This window comes from Juglans microcarpa x Juglans regia, chromosome 3S, assembly GCF_004785595.1.
Source record: "Juglans microcarpa x Juglans regia isolate MS1-56 chromosome 3S, Jm3101_v1.0, whole genome shotgun sequence".
Lineage (NCBI taxonomy): Eukaryota > Viridiplantae > Streptophyta > Magnoliopsida > Fagales > Juglandaceae > Juglans > Juglans microcarpa x Juglans regia.
The window spans coordinates 19,621,248-19,627,299 of NC_054599.1; the positions used below are offsets into that span (position 1 = coordinate 19,621,248).

The 6,052-nt window shown below is 36.0% G+C and overlaps 1 long non-coding RNA gene across 1 annotated transcript; it reads right to left on the bottom strand.

The window, feature by feature from the left end:
* Positions 1 to 427: 427 nt before the first annotated feature.
* Positions 428 to 4,695, bottom strand: LOC121257983. The gene is made up of 2 exons (XR_005939303.1): positions 4,636 to 4,695; positions 428 to 913 (listed from the first exon to the last, which is right to left on the bottom strand). It is a non-coding gene; the product is annotated as an uncharacterized LOC121257983 (long non-coding RNA).
* Positions 4,696 to 6,052: the final 1,357 nt, after the last annotated feature.

Sequence of the window (6,052 nt, forward strand, 5' to 3'; positions counted from 1 at the left end):
TCGCTGAGCAATGAGCAATGTCATATAAGGACTAATCGAATTGTAACCTCCATCGCTGCCCTCATTAGGCTGTGATCCTTTGCTGCGCTTCACTGAACCCATAGCTTCCCCATCCTCATACCGCTTACGTCCCGAGATTTGCGTGCGTTTAACCTCATCCAGGCATGCCAAGATTTTTTGATCGAGCAAGTTTATTTTCTCTTTACGCCTACGTGATGAATGTGCATCTACACCGCGTGAGTGTGACCTCATCCCCATCAAAACATCGATGTCATCAACCTCAATGCACGATCCCTATCAACTGCCCAATGCAGGAGCACGCCGAGCTCGCGTCTCCAAATCAAGCTGCCACTCCTCGTCACTATCTGGGGGCAGTTGAGTTTAGGCGTGTAGCAAGGTCCTATATGCAACTAAAGCACTGAATATAGTTCACGACTCCTCGAACTTTGGTAGGCCAAATGTCTGAAACCTCCCTCCCTCATTTATTTTTTATCTGAAATTTTCATAATACACACATGTCAATAATAAAGTTGGACACATGAAAAATTAGATAATAAGGGCACAAGTTAATTGCCTTACCCTGTTGGCATTTTCCCAGGCCTCATCACTCCCCACTACCGTCTTCCTTTTAGGATCCAACCCATCCCAATTTGGCTCATTAGATCGGTAAACAGATGTTGTTGGGCCTTCAAGCTCTGGATTTTGCCCCGAATTTGGCTTGCGTCCAACACCCTCACACCAACAGCGGTGAGCCGCTCAGCATAAGTGGTATGCTCTCTACACATGATATTGCCAGTTATTAATCTACCATGAATGGCATCTTGGTAAAGCATGTCAATGAATACCTTCTCCATGCCATCGCCCCAAATTTCACGATCACTACTCGTGTTTTCAGATCATCCATGTTTAATAGCTAAGAAATTGATAATATGACAAAGCAAGTAATTATCGTAAAATATGCAAAATTATAACCTCATGTCAAGTAGAATAGTTTTTTTGGTAGGGTAGACGTGAAAAACAGAAATATTACTTACAATAATATATTATGATGTTCTTTGTTGAACATCATAATAAGTTGGGTACTAAAGCAATGCATTAATTACGTATGTCTTCCTCAATCAAACTAAAATAAGAAGAAAACAGTATTAAGTAAATTAAACTCACAGCGACAACCAACTACATGGGCCATGAAAAAAAATTATGAGTAAACAGGATAAACTTGACAACGACGCTGACTAATTAGGACCATCATATTTTGGTTGTTTTTAAGTAATGCATAAAATTCCCTCTCTCATTCTAATGTATAAAACTTGACGGGCAAAGTTACGAACTGTCCTCCAAAAAGTAAACCCTTTAACTAATTTAAAGTATAAAAAAACAGCCAACTACAAATCATCTTTATCAACTACAAAAAGGCACTAGAAAATGCAAAAATCAAGCTGCCAATCAACTGTCCCTCAAGCTACCAAAAATCTCACATAGATCCATATTTTTGCAAAAGACCACGGTTTCTAACTGCCTATATGTTTTTTCTGTGCTAAATATAGAAAAACAGCTTGAGCTGTGGCTCAGTAGGCTCTGGGATTTATATATAGCAATGCCAAATCAATTAAAATTTCCTAATTCATCACAACAAATTTTGACCTAGGTGCTACACTTGGCTATAAATAGAAAGCTATTTGGTTTAACAAATAGAGAGGGTATCCAAAATTGGTAAAATCAAGTCAACAGTCATACATTCTAATAAAAAAAAAAAAGAAGGTTTTCAGGCAACATTTTCTAAGACCAGTCACATTACATCCCCTCTATTTCACTAGACATAAGTTTACTCATAATAGCAGCGACATTCAAGTACGAAAAAAAAAAAAAAAAAGCCACATTCAAGTGTGCATGCCAAAAAAAAAAAAAAAAAGTTCATACATGTAAAACAACATAGCAAGTAGTACTGAAATCAGAAAATGTATTATAAAGAACTAATACAAGTAATAGGTGTAGAGTGAACATAGTTCATACCCGTTGCGTTGCACGCAGTGATGGAGATGAGTGTCACTAGGACCGCTATTAGAACAGAAAAGACCAAAGTGTATTAAGTTTAATATAAACTAATTCAAAAGTACATATAAAAACAATAAGGAATAAAAAATAGGATTCAAGGGCTACCTACTAATCAAAAGCTCTATGTGAGAGGAGTTGCTGGCTACTAAGCAATGACACTTTCCCTAATAATATGAGGGGGTAAACACAATGAAGGTTTCACTGAAATCATTTCGAGACTTAGTTAGGCATAATTTGCAATTGTCAACCTATTACTAAAGCCAGTCAACACGAAAAACTAATACATGAGTCTTAACATATTTTATACTTCATATGTTATGTGGAATGACCTTGGGGAAGATGATCCAACGTTGTTTGATGTGGTGCATATGGAGGGAAATGAATAATTAGAGTTTTCAAGACTCTGAGAATAATAGATTACCTAATAGTTGTTCTAGTTTAATACACTTTACGAGTGGATGGCAGCCACTCTGTCTCTCTAGCTTTAATTTCTATGATTTCTTATCCACAAAAGATTTGTCTTCTTGCACATAGTTGTATTTCTCATGCTTTATGCAGTCTGTGCCTGATGTTGCCTGGGGAAAATGCCCCCGTGTGATATTAGATGTTGGATGTGGAGTTGCTAGCTTTGGAAGCTATCTCTTTGATAGAGATGTACTCACCATGTCATTTGTTCCAAAGGATGAGCAGCCCAAGTGCAATTTGCACTTGGAACAGTAATTCCTACTATGTGTGTTGTGATGGGCACAAAGAGACTTCCATTTCCCGGTCTTGTTTTTTATATTTTCCATTGTGCACGATGTAGAGTTCCATGGCACATAGAAGGTATTCCAATGTTTTAATTTGATAGTGGAGATTAAATGAGATCAACTCAAGCTTGGGATATTTGTTAATGGTGTTTTTATATTTTTTCACACTCTAAACTTGAAATCTTGTTTAATTATACTTTCATGTTTTGGAATCTTGAAACCACCTCTGCTTTGATACTCTATGGGCCACTTGATATAGTCATTTGTAAGTTAACTTCTAATTACACTATGCAGGTGCTAAACTTCTTTTGGAGCTGAAACGTGTGTTGCGTCCTGGTGGTTTCTTTGTCTGGTCTGCTACTCTAGTTTATTGGAAGACTTTTAAAGATGTTGAAATATGGAGTGGTAGGTTATTTCTGAATCCCCGGCATAGCTTGAGTTGATTGACAGAATCTAACTTATCCATTTTGTGGGAAATTTTAGCAACGATGAAGGATCTAACAAAAGCAATATGCTGGGAACTAGTTTCGATCAACAAGGATACGGTAAATGAAGTAGGTGTAGCTACATTTAAGAAGCCTATTTCTGATGAGTGCTACGAGAAAAGATCACAAAGTGAGCCTCCTTTCTGCCTAGAGCCTAACGATCCAAACGCAGCCTGGTAAGCTTTCTCATTACCCGATAGATGAAAATTATATCTTCCTTCCAAATGAAAATTTTAGTAATTTATTAACATTCTTGAAAAGATTTTGAGATTTGTTTTAGGTTTTATGAAAGAGGGTAGAGAAGTTTTATGGATAAGACTTTTGTAATGTAGTTTACATTGGTGTATGTGAAAGTGGGAAGATCTTGAAAAGTTGTATAGATAAAAATCTTTGTGAGATGTGTTTTTTTTGTTTTTGGTTTTTGTGTTTTTTCTTTAACCAAAACTTAGGCAAATGATTAGATGAATTTGTATTTTGGAGAGATTTTTTTTGTGTTTAAAAGATGTTTGGATTGAAGTTGATTTAAAAGCATTTACATTTTATTTTTCCTTGAGGTTTATTTGCTAAACATTTATGTTGGTTGTAATAAAAGTGATTCGCTGTAGTTAGGGCCGAATCAACTCAGTTATTTGTTTTCAAGTGTGTGATGGAAATCCTATGTTTCTGAGTATGTGCAAGAAGGCAAATCTTTTGTGGATAAGGAAGCAAGAAGTTTACTCTTTTGTGATTTCTGAGTATGTGCAAGAAGAAAAATATTTTGTCAACCCAGTTATTTACTCTTTTCTTTCTGTCATCATATGTATTTGTGATATACCCCTCTTTATACTCTAACTATGCCTTTCTATAGTTTTAGGGGCTCTCTAATCAATATTCTTGTATAGTTTTGGATTTTAGGCTGGTTAAAAAAAAGTTTTAGGGGCTCTCTACTCAATATTCTTAACTTGTTTCTAGCTCCTTTTCAAGACATTGTGGGTTCTCTAATTTGAAATTATGAATGTACATTTTGGAGGTAGACTCTAATAAAAGAAATGTTCTCTATTTATGTCAGGAACGTCTCCAAGGCAAGACAAACCCATCCTTACACAGTAAATCTCGGTCCCGTACACCGCACTCTCGAAAGTTTCCTTACACGGAACTAGCTAAATTGCTGGCTTTTCACCAGGGGTGTGGCCCCAAATCATTGTTTGCACCCATGAGGTGTTGAACCTTGGGTCTTGAAGGGAGTGATACCTTAAGACCAAGACCTTCACCACTTGGGCTAACCCCTTGGGGTTAAGCATAGACATCCAACATATTTGAGCATTGCGCAAGTTAACAAGAATTTTATCGAAGTTAAATTCACATACTTGAAAGCATCGTGTCCTTGGAGCCGTAGTGGTGATAGAATGTGCCCGTCTGAGTTTATGGTTAAATCTCTGAATTGAGGTTCGGTGCTTGCAAAGAGCTAGAATGCCAGGTTTCATTTGTGTCGGCATGTATGAATTTGTAATGAAATGTGGTGTATAACACTCTAATTTCTACAATGTTTTGAGATCGAGAATCTCAAAACCCTAATGGCTACTGAGCAGACTTTGGGTCAAAGGTAGGGGAATCTTTGGCTAGACAAGATGATGTGAGTGTATCGAAATGGGGGCAGTCTTGGAAGAGCTAGGTCAAAGGGAATTACCAAGTACGCGTTCAAAGGACTTGGGTTGCTGAGCCGTGGGTGTCAATGCATTTGCAGGAGCCGTTGCCTTCCAACCATGATGTTGAATGATCTGTACGGCAATTGTAGGGGTGCTTCAAATGCTCCTCGTTTGGGTGCAGAATCAAGATGCAATGGATTGATAGGGGCAATGGTGTTGTGGATTTGAAGCACAGGGTGGGTCTGCCCTAAAGACCTTCTATGCGTAGATGTTAAGGAGTGGATGAGGGGCAGTGAATTTCTCATTACTCAGCCTGTGAAGCTTTTCTAAAAAGCACTGGGCTTCTGAAAATCATTCTCAATCCAACGATCACTTGAGTGGCCTTTTTTCTTATTTGAAAACACATGAAACTGTCTCAAGTCCCTCTTCAGCAAGCGTTTGGATAAGAGATCAGTTCTCTGTACAAGCAGAGATGAGATGAACTCTATATCCAAACCGAGAATATCAAATGATCAGCTGCTATCGTCCATGGGTAGTAATAACGTCGTACATAATATTCTAACATGGAATATTGTATATGGTGTTTTAATTAGAGCATCCTCAATGGATTAACTAAAAATTAAATTTATTGAATATTTAGCTATTAGAGAGCAAAATATGCTAACAATGGATTAGCTAAATTTCAAATAATTGGAATTTAGCTACAGTGACTTTCAAAAGTTTTTCCAAATTTGAAGGTTACTATACATACATCGTATACATATTTTATCAATTATTTCTCTCTCCCTTTCATTTTATCATGTATTTTATCACAATTGATATATTAATTTGAGTTAGTGATATATTAATTTAATTAGAATATGTTATTAATTAATATATAATAGGTAGAATAGTAAAATATGACAAAATTAAAAAAATAAAATATTTTTAAAATTATTAGTTACTCATTATTATATAATGAAAAAATAGATAATCCAATGTCGAGATTTGATGTGAATAACCAAAACCAAATTCATCTTATATTATTTTATTGTTATATAATGAAAAAATATATATTCCAATGTAGAGATTTATGTAAATGGAATAGTCAAAAATTAAATTTCTCTTCTATTCATAAAAAAATGTCCTTTAACTTTGA